The sequence below is a fragment of the Sinocyclocheilus rhinocerous genome, unplaced genomic scaffold, assembly GCF_001515625.1.
Source record: "Sinocyclocheilus rhinocerous isolate Xijiao unplaced genomic scaffold, SAMN03320098_v1.1 scaffold869, whole genome shotgun sequence".
In the NCBI taxonomy this organism is placed as follows: Eukaryota; Metazoa; Chordata; class Actinopteri; order Cypriniformes; family Cyprinidae; genus Sinocyclocheilus; species Sinocyclocheilus rhinocerous.
This window is the reverse complement of record NW_015653483.1, coordinates 1,138,503-1,149,013: the sequence shown is the minus strand read 5'-3', so window position 1 is coordinate 1,149,013 and position 10,511 is coordinate 1,138,503. Positions and strand designations below refer to the sequence as shown.

General features: G+C 37.7%; 1 long non-coding RNA gene across 1 annotated transcript in view; it reads left to right on the top strand.

The window, feature by feature from the left end:
* LOC107716292 (uncharacterized) overlaps positions 1–9,747 on the top strand; it is a 21,227-nt gene extending 11,480 nt beyond the window's left edge. Inside the window, exons 2-7 of the long non-coding RNA XR_001637188.1 lie at positions 916–1,132; positions 5,921–5,967; positions 6,302–6,319; positions 7,835–7,890; positions 8,070–8,187; positions 9,062–9,747. This is a non-coding gene — a long non-coding RNA (uncharacterized LOC107716292). The remainder of the gene's footprint in view (positions 1–915; positions 1,133–5,920; positions 5,968–6,301; positions 6,320–7,834; positions 7,891–8,069; positions 8,188–9,061) is intronic.
* Positions 9,748–10,511: the final 764 nt, after the last annotated feature.

Sequence of the window (10,511 nt, the reverse complement as noted above, 5' to 3'; positions counted from 1 at the left end):
TATATATATATATATATATATATATATATATATATATAATGTGTATTTATATATATTTAATTATATATACTTACATTTATATTTATCATATTATTTGTCATATTATGCCCTTTATTTAGTTACATTTAGTTAAAAATATTGTAGTGTAGTAAGCAAAACTCCAACCGTTGTAACCCCATCGTCATAAATGGCATTTTAAGGTATTTTGTGTTCTTTAACCATGCACAACTGTCAAGTAACCGCTCTTGAGGTCAATTAAGCTGAATTAAAACAATGTTGTCCCTCAACCCCTTTACACTATATTTAGTTTAGCCAGTCTTCATGTAGTACTAAGGTTGTGTGTAATGTCTGATGGGTAACATTTACTCTATTTACACATTTTCCCTAATCAGTACAGTTTTATTCCTACTGCATTACACTCCCTGCAGTACTATTTGGAATGGCACTTGATTGGCTGATCGGGTGTGAATACAAAACTTCTCAGAGACCCTGTCTTTTACTGTGAGTATGCAGCTGAAAAGCTGAGGATGTGGATACCCAATCCAGTTATCCTCATTCTATCTGAACAGCACGAAGACTGGAAGCAGGTCGGAGTGTAAATGTGAGAGATCTTGCTGATGCTGCTAACTCTCTGCCCGCAGCTGCTGCATCCAACCCTCCTAAGTTCGTTTAGAATTTATGCACTCACTCAGCAATGTTATTACAAGTCAGAGTTTATTGGGAAATTGTTACATTATGTGAAGTGTCTAACAAATTGCTTATGCTCCTGTAATTGGGTTACAACAGGCGTGCTCTCCCATTGGTGAGATTAGGCAGGCTGGGCTCCCACCGATCTCACAACCCAAGCAGTAATTTTATTTGTCTTGCCTCGCTCTCCCTCTCCTAACAACATGGCTTTCTCTGCCTCCTTGCCAGATGTCTGTTTGGAGGAGCAGGCTTGTTTTTTGGCCCCTGACAATGCAATTACAGCCCCGCCGATTGTCGTGTGTGTGCATTAAGTACCTCCCCCAAAACGAGGCCGATTAATGAAGGGGCTCCTCGGGGCCGAAGAAGAAGCCCCAGGCACCCACACACAGAGGAGAGGAACTGTTGTTGGGGGTCAGGCCGCTACACATGCTCCATATTAATGCAGGTGTGTATGTGTGTGTACGTTTGAAACTACATTACATAGTGTGGCTTGACCACAGGATAGGATGCTACACTTTTACAAGTTTCCTGCCAGTGAAGAGATACATGTGTATACATCATGGTTCAATATTTTTAATAAATAAATAGCATTTTTATAATGCAATTAATTATTAATATTATTACATATTATTGTATTAATAAATATATCACCACAGAGGAAAAATTGGTAAAACTACAAGGAAAATATATTACATTTTTTGCATGCATATTCATGTTTTAGGCCATATAATGATACCCTTCCTAATTTAAAGGTATCTATGTATTTAGTATAAACACCCATTTATATAGTGTGAAAATATAGATTAGCAATGATATACAGAATAAATAAATGGTGTTATATTGTGACTGTACTGAAGGCAAATTATATTAATATTATATGGAAATATTGAACTTATATTAATTTGACAGCATATACTTTTCTGCTCTCTATTAGAGTAATGTTGTATATGCGTGCACCTAAAAACTAAAATGATCTTTGTTTGTATGAAGCTAACAAAAAAAGAGAAACATTTTCACAATTAATGTAGTTCCATAGCAGCGTATTAAATCATTGCGTTTATATAATATTGTAAGTTAAAAATATTCTAACTGAAATTGTTAAATGCGACAACCCTAAGGATTTTGAAGTTTGAAAACTTTTTTTAGCCTATGCACACACCATACCAAAATAAGAGATTAGTATTGATACTTTCAATGGATGATTTTATCTGAAGCAACTTGGAGTGTATTTAAACAGTGTATTTTATCGTGATATGTTCACTGAAGAACCCATAACCATGTTGTTTTTAACCACATGCTTTAGTAGTTGAGTTACACAAACACAATAATCAGTCTGTATATACATCAGCAGAATGTGATTTATTAGGTGAATTGTACTAAGCAGCTCAGTGTCTGTGTATTTATATATATATATATATATATAAAACAAATAAAGAGAATCGACCCTGTCTGTAAGGTATATGAAGACTGAAAATGGCTTAATTTTTATAATGTTCCCCTGACAAGAGATTATCCAACATAGTAATGGCAAATCAATAGGGACTTAAGTTGTCAGGAGAAACAGATAACATACTAAAAGGGATTGATTAGATGAATTTTCTCATTTTATGAAAAAGTCTATACCAAAGGTAGCTGCAAAGCTTGTTAAATAGAGGGCAGACTTATCTTTGCAGAAAAAAAAAACATATTAAAGAGCTGAAGGCAGATTGTTGAAGGGAAGAGAGAGAGACTAAATGGAAGAAACTGCTGACCTGTGCTTTTTTGTCTGACGTTGAGCTGATTTATAACGATGGATAAGCTTTGTCTAAAGGGGGAGTGAACGATGTCTCCATGTAAATGATCTTAAATGAGATATCACATGCTGTTGTCACAGCGGGAGCTCTTGCAGTGTGGAAACGGAGGAAGCATCATGGGACTTTTTAGTCCTTTAAAACATGAGGATGATTCTGAACATCTTAGGCTTTTCTTTACATGTCTTGTTCTACAATTATGGTCATTTAAACGACACAAAGCAATTGTTTTATGTTGAAATTAGGATGTTTAAAATGGTGACACAATAATCAGCTTTGGTTCTTATACTGTATTAGAAGAAATATTCTTGTCATTTTTGAAGACTATCTAATGTAAAAGCACAGACACTAATGCATAATTTAAGATGTAGCATTGTCATGTAATCATTGCAATATCATAATTATACACACCTCTCCTGAGTAATAGTACATTTAAGGTATTGTTTTATGCTGAAAACTGAACAGCTGTGTTTCTGAAGTACTTTGTCTAAATGTCTTGGGAATTTGGGTGTCAACAACTGTCACCAAAACACGCTACCACTGATTGTATTTGGATGCACAGATGTTTATATCCTTATGTGAAGGGTTTCTTATTTCAATTAAGCAGTGATAACTGTGGGTGCTATTTGAGCATTTCTGCAAGAAAACTAATTAGTGGAGGAAAGTTTGCATGAGGACTAAGGTTTGGACTTCTCTGGTCCGCTGGCTGTAATTTAATATGTAATATTTACATTCTGTATTGCTGTAGCACACCTTAAAAGATGCGAGCTGTTCAGTCATGAACATATAAACATACCCCCCTTTATAGTTGTGCTCAGTATAGTGAATAGATTGTGGTATTTGGGTGACATCTGGTCCCTGACTGTTCAAAGTGTAGCAGCTGTTGCTCCCCATGATGATGTTCATCTTCCTCACAGCCATGTGACACTTTAAATGTTCTTGTCTCCACTCCAGCTTCTCAGAAACTCTTTGAGCTGTCACTTACCAAGTCTGCATCTCAGGAAGTGCTTTGTCCTTTCATTATGTATTATCTGTGGGGTCAGAAACCAAGTAGTTTAGCTGTTGTTTTGTTTATGCAGAAGAATATATAGATGTTTTTGAGATGTTGAGGTGAGTGCTTTTGGTTTAGATGTTGAATAACAAATGTTCTTATTCAGAAAAAAAAATCTGGAGCTGAATATTTTTTATTAAGTTGCATTCTCTCAACTCTACTAAAATGCTCTGTGTTTTCATACACTTGAATAATTGTTTAATTGATTTGTGAGCATACAGTCTGAATGCAGTGATAGAGAAAATTGGTCACATCTGACACAAACCGAGAATTATTACTGTTGTAGGATTTGTCAATCAGAGTAAATCAGAGAAATTACTTATGGTTGTTTAAATTTTATAGATATAAAATACATATTGTTTACATTTACATATACATTTATATGCTAAGTTTCAAATGTGTTTTTTAACAGTCATATAGCGTTTAAAGTTTTGAAGTCTTTTTATATGCTCACTTAGGGTGCATTTATTTGATTTAAAATACAGTAAAAATAGTAACGTTGTGAAAGATTATTACAATTTAAAATAAGTGATTTCTATTTGAATATATTTTAAAAATGTAATTTATTCCTGTGATTAAAGCTGAATTTTCAGCACCCAGTCTTCTGTGTCACATGATCCCTCAGAAATCATTCAAGAAACATTTCTTATTTTATATTTGTTTTTTTAATAGTATAGGCAAATATAGTATAGTCATAGATTTAATGGTTCCTTAAAGGATTTCGAATTGTTCAGGAATAGTTCAACTAATGGTTCGTAAATAATAATTCGGTGTTTAAGTGATTTTATTGTTGTTCTTTTGAAGATAGCTGGAAGTGAAGTGTTTTATGAAGTGTTCCTTTCTTTTGAAGGGCTTGATCAATAGTCTCCATATTGTGAAAACCTGGTGCTGATTTCTCACTATTGTTTGGCATCCCTCCTCCAGCAGATCTACGCTCTCTTTATGAACTATGTGATGAGGAGACACATGCTGCTCACTTCATTTCAACAGGGCTGACTGTCAACCTCAACAAAAGAGTCTGACCCCTGCGCTGCCTCCTCTCTGCAGATTAGGGCAATTCCCCATGCAGATGTCTTGTGCCCAGCCTTGTGCGTCTCCCCAGCGCCTTTTACAAATCCAGCTTTGACTGATTATGTCCTGACAGCTCCAGTGTTGGCTCACTTACACAGATTGACATAATCATTAGGGGGTGGGCTGACCCAGACCCAAAGCACCCCGTTTTATCTGTTTGAAAGTGGCCCCTCCCACTTCTCCACATTCTTCACTAAAGCAGCTGAGACTCTCACACTCTTGCACAAAAAGAGGCAGAACCCCTCGGCCCTTCCCTGCCCACCCCTAGCATTCATCATCCTGAAGTTAATTGGTGTGGGCTTTAAGCAAATTTCCTCCACTCAAACCATCAGCCTGCTGCCTGAAGACGCAGTGCAGAACGTGACTGCTGACCCGCCGCCATACGCTGCCTATTGATTTAACTGACGAAGCAGACCGCTCTGATAGAATTCCAGGCTGGAGAATGCATTATCCCTATGGAAGACAAGAGAAGGGAGGGAATGTGGCCATCAATATGCAAGATGAATGGGGGTTAAACTCAACCTTGATTTAAGGTTTCTGCTTGAACTTTCCCAGAGCTAATCTACCCCTTCACTGTCCTGTGCTAAAATCACAAACGCTTTGCTGGTGCCTGACTAAGTGTGGTCTTTATTGAAATGCCAGGAGATGAATAGATCAAAGCTGAAGGAACAATCTTGGTTTTAATTGATTATAATTCAATTGATCTAATGGAAAAAGGAACCGATGAGCGCATAATTTTCGCTAAATGAAAACCTCCAGTTTATTTATGATTTAAAATCCACCTTGATTAAGACGTCACATATTAATGTGTCACATATTAATCTACAAACTACTCTCGGACCGGAGAAACGAGGCATTAGTCTTACGACCGAATGTCTTCACGTCCCTGTAATGAATGCAGTTCACTGACCCATAAAATAGAATAAAAAAAGCAATCTTGCGCTGTGGATCCACATTATTACTATTTTCCCCTCCTCCTCTTCATCCCTGCCTTTCCCTTAGATCTGCTGAGGTTTCAGTCAGGAAGAAATGGGCGTTTGTGACAAGCCTCTCGCCGTAGGGTTAATTAAACAGCTCACTTTAGCACTGCTGCTGTCATTCGCCCAAACACGGATCCATCAGTCACGCACACACTTCATCCCCACGCGCACACACCATACACGACAAAGTGTCAGAGGTTCCCGGTCCCACGGTGACGGCCCGGGAACATTAAATCTTATCTGGTTTATCAATTATTCACGTGATTGCTCGCACGGATTAGTCTATAGTACTCAAGGCATTGCTGAAATTTATCACCCTTCTGCCATCTTTGCATTTGCAGCATGGAGTGGGCGCCTTTCCAGTGCTGTGCTGCTGGGTGGAATATGGGTGATGTATTTTTCTTATTTTATACCCAGCTGGAGAAATGGCCTTTATTATGCCACTCATACAGCTGTCCAGACAATCCTTCAGCAAATCACTGCTTGGCACTTTACTTTATTGTGTTCATTAATAAATATCCTTGGCTTTCACCTAACACAATTCACAAACCTCTAAATGACAGAACTGTATGTGAACTAAGCACATAAAGCAATAATGCATGCTGTTCTAAACTTCTTGTTGTTGTTTTCATGGAACACAAATGATGAATTTTTGAACAATATCCTGGCTGTCCGTGTCTATGTTTTGAAAGTGAATGGGGAATCTCATTTCTGTCCTGCAGGTTTGAAACGACATTAGGGTGAGTAAATGATTGACTAATTGACATGTTTGTTTGTTTATTTATTTATTTACTTATTTATGGGTTTGTTAGTTTGCTTTATTGTTTTATACATTTTATTAATTGTTTTATTGTATTTTATTGGGGTTTTTTTGTATTGTAGTTTTTGCTTTGTTTTATTCTATTTTATTTATTTTTTGATTTGTTTCATTCCATTTTATAAATTATTTGTATTTTTTTTATTGTATTTTATGTTTTGTTTTATTATTTTTATATATTTTGTATTTTTATCTTTTCTTTTAGTTTTATTCATTTAATTTTTTTATAATCTGAATTTTATTGAATGTTTGTTTATTATCTGTATCTGCCATGAAATAGCCTTTTAAAATGATATGGCAATAAACTAAAATACAAACAAACCATTTTATTTTAATGCTTAACCATCTGCATTGAAACTATATGTTCCTCAATGATTTTGGAAATTTGCATCAGGAGTGATTGTGTCAGTAGTCACCATTTCAGTCTGGTGTGCCAACATATCATCTGCAGTGACCTCCCCACATTAGGACGGTACATAGAAACTCAATCTAACATGGTGAACAAATTGTCAACCCCAGGGACGATTGGATGAATCAAGGTTTCTGTGGGTTTAATGCAGCATAAGCGCAACATATCAGAGCCATTGCTACTTCTCTCCTAGCATATGTGGCCTGACATTTAACAGGAAGACACGGAGCAGGAAAGCACTTTTCCAGCCCTTTAATATGGCACAGCAATATGAGCATCCAGAGTCCTGCTCTCCCTCATAGATTCATACAGGCTTAATGTACCTCTCCCAAATCCCATTAGCTGACAGGCTGTTGAAACAGCTTGAATATGTGAGGCTCATGCTTGAGGGATCGGGCCAAACTGGAAGGCCTGGCACCTAGTCAACTCGACAGAAGTGGCTGCCTCTCCTCTTTAGAAAGGCACAGGCGACAAAGAGCTCATCAGTGCTCGCCACTCAAGAACCAGCAGGGAGGCAAACCATACAGTAGTTAACTCGCTAATATGGGCAGTGTGTGAGCAGTCGTTGTACGACTTCCAGAACTCATCGTCCATTTAGCCAGAGCCCGCTACTGTTAGTGGCGCACAAAGAGGCTTTTGTTGTTTTGATTTTTTGATATATATATATACACACATGCTGTTACAGGAGGTTTTGGTCTTCGAGGAGGTTGCATGACTAAAAGCTGTCCAGGCGCGTTATGAATGACAGTGCTGTTTTAGTATTTTTATATACAAGTATAGTGTTTATTAATAATATTTATTACAGTAGGTTTAATTTATTTTTATTACAGTTTTAGTACTTCAGCTTTGGCAACATTTCATTTCAATTTTTTTTTTTTTTTTTTCATCTAATAGTTATAATTTATTTTATTTTAACTAAAACAACACTAGAATATGACTGATGAATGTTGCCACTGCACTCAGTATTTTTTTAAAAATTGTAGAACACTTTTATCATGGGTCTCCAAATGAAATTGTTCATTTTTCTAGGGTCCCCCTTCAAGATCCAGTCCGAGTCCTGTTCAAGCCCAGGCTCGAGAAAAAAGGTCCAGTTTTCTTGAGTGAATTATCTCGCCTTAAAAGGATTTTGATGTTTACTCACACAATCTGGAACACTGTAATCTGAATCTATAACACTTGATGTGTAAATTTGGAATGCAGTAATTACTGTCTTTTATAAATGCACTAATAATTGTCTCTAATAATAGCTGTTTACCATTTACAGATGCCCGGTTTGTGAATATGTCCTCCTACCAAGACAGAAAACTGCATCACACTGAACCACAGTCTAAGCTGGTACCACACCGAAAACACCTAGCAGTCCTGCCAAAGTAAAGTTTGAGGTAACCTCCCAAAATTGACTAGGATGGGGCATCGTTGTTCAATGTTCAATCTTGGAAATATTTGTCCAGTGTGTTTGTAGACGGTGACATGGTTTTAGTGGCATGGTTCAAAATCTGCACACTACAGGTACAGGCACACGGGAGGTGTATTTGAATAGCTAGTCTTGTATTTCTTTTAGTAGTTTTAGTTTTTCTTGGATGGGCATTGCCCACCTGTAGCCACCCCCTTGAGCTAAATTTATCAAAATCATTACAAATTATATACTACCCATCATGCACTATAATTGCCATTGTGCAGAATTTTCATCAGAGCGAATTCCCAGTACAAATGCCTTAATAACTACACATTTTTCTGATAGTTTATATTGTTTGTTAGATTTTGAAAGTGTCTTGACCAAGAGACCTTCCACGATTAATGCACATTTTCATAAATGAAGAGATATTCTAGTATCAGTTTTTCTAATGAGATAAGAAGATGTGGCTTGTCCAAAGTGAATATGAATGCCATTTTTCATCATATTCATCAACCACTCCATGCTGATGGGTTCATTACCATCAAATTAGAGATAAAAATCGTGCTACTGCCCTGAAATGATGTGGAAAGGCAGCGCTGATAAGATTAATGATGAATACATTAGCGTTGAGCTGGCCATAAGACACATCTCAGATTTCTCGCCATGAGCACACGCTGAACAGATACCACTTATAATCGAGTCGCACCAGTGCTGACATCATGCTAGAGTACGGCTTTCACACACACACACACTTACACACAGGTGAGGGGGTCAAATCAGTAAACTGGGTCCAGAAAAGGTGCTGAATTAGAGCTTGTTCATATTTTGTGGCTCTACAGTGCTGTTTGTCTCATTGGCAGTGCTGTGCATAGTTACGATGTAGACTGTGTGCTCATCGGCTTGGCGGTGGCAGACATCGCAGAAGTCAGGGGACAGCCGACGGACGGAGCCAAGACTCTGTGACAGATCGCCACAGCTGACAGCCTTTAACGTCCCATCTAATTTATGTCGTGGAGGGAATGGGAATGAAATGTTAATAAAGAATCTCTGCATCACATATTCTTAACTGCAGCCTCAGGCCTCACTCTGCATCTGTCATGGAGATGAATACAGAGAAAGGGAAGGAGGAGGGAGTACAGGGTGGCACAGAGGGATGGCGAGTTATCTTTACACATGTAGCTGAAGCCAAAGTCATTTTAGACTTAAAATGAGCAGGCTTAACAAGCTCAACAAAATGAGTACCGTGTTTACAAAATAAGCCACTATATTTGCTATTAGTTCCGAATCGTAGATTATATCCTGATTGAGTGTTCAGGCAGTTTGAATTGACTGAGTGCGTGGCTAACATTTATCTCATGTCTCAAGGCTGTCATTAAATAGATTCTCTTGTCTGATTAGTTAAACATGATATTGAGCTGTTTGGATTTCCTCCAGCCAGGATGACAAATGAGCCGGGTCATCTTACACAGCCAGGCCTGAAGAGGGCAATGTGTGCTTGTGTCAAGATTAGGCATGTTTCTCACACCTTTCAATAAATGACTGCAAATTCTGCCTAAATGACTGCCTATGCTTTTTTTTTTATGTTAAGCCTAGTAAGTCCATATATGTGTCCAAGACTGTGTCTTGATATTTTCCAAAACAAGTGCTCTAAAATATACTAGCAAAGTTACTGTATATAAACGAAAAGTGTAACATGATCATCTGCATGCCCGCTTATGAATCATTGTGATTTCTTGATCCTGTCAGTTTATAGCCATTTAAAACATGGGTAGTTGTCACGAGTAACCTAGCGGAAAGTAGCCTAAATGGAAAAGTTGGTTTTAAATAGTTTTTGGTAATTACCATGAGGTTAAAGTTAATATATCTCACACAGCAGGAGGGTTTTATGGCCTTTTGCTTTGTATTGCCTACCCAGTTACCCCAGCACTCAGAGCGCAGGCAGACATGCGAGAAATTAAAAGTGAGGCCGAAACAGATTACTGCTAAGTGCTCCGATGTTCAGGCGAGAGAGGAAAGGTGGACACTAAAGGACTTTTAGAGAATCGGAGGACATCCGTATAGCCAAATAATAGATAAGGAAAAAATGGTCTGAAAAGAAAGAATCTCATATCTGTAATGGTCAGTCGTTCAGGTGCTGTACCTGGACCATTGAGTTTTGTGGTCCGATTCAATTTCCGATATTTTATTGTGGCACTGCCACTCCATTAAGACTCATTTCCTTCTCACCAGTAGTGACTTTGGGGGACCCGAGGAATTTGAAGGCCAATTGACTTTTAATATGAATCACGCTGTGATCGCCCCATTCTCGTC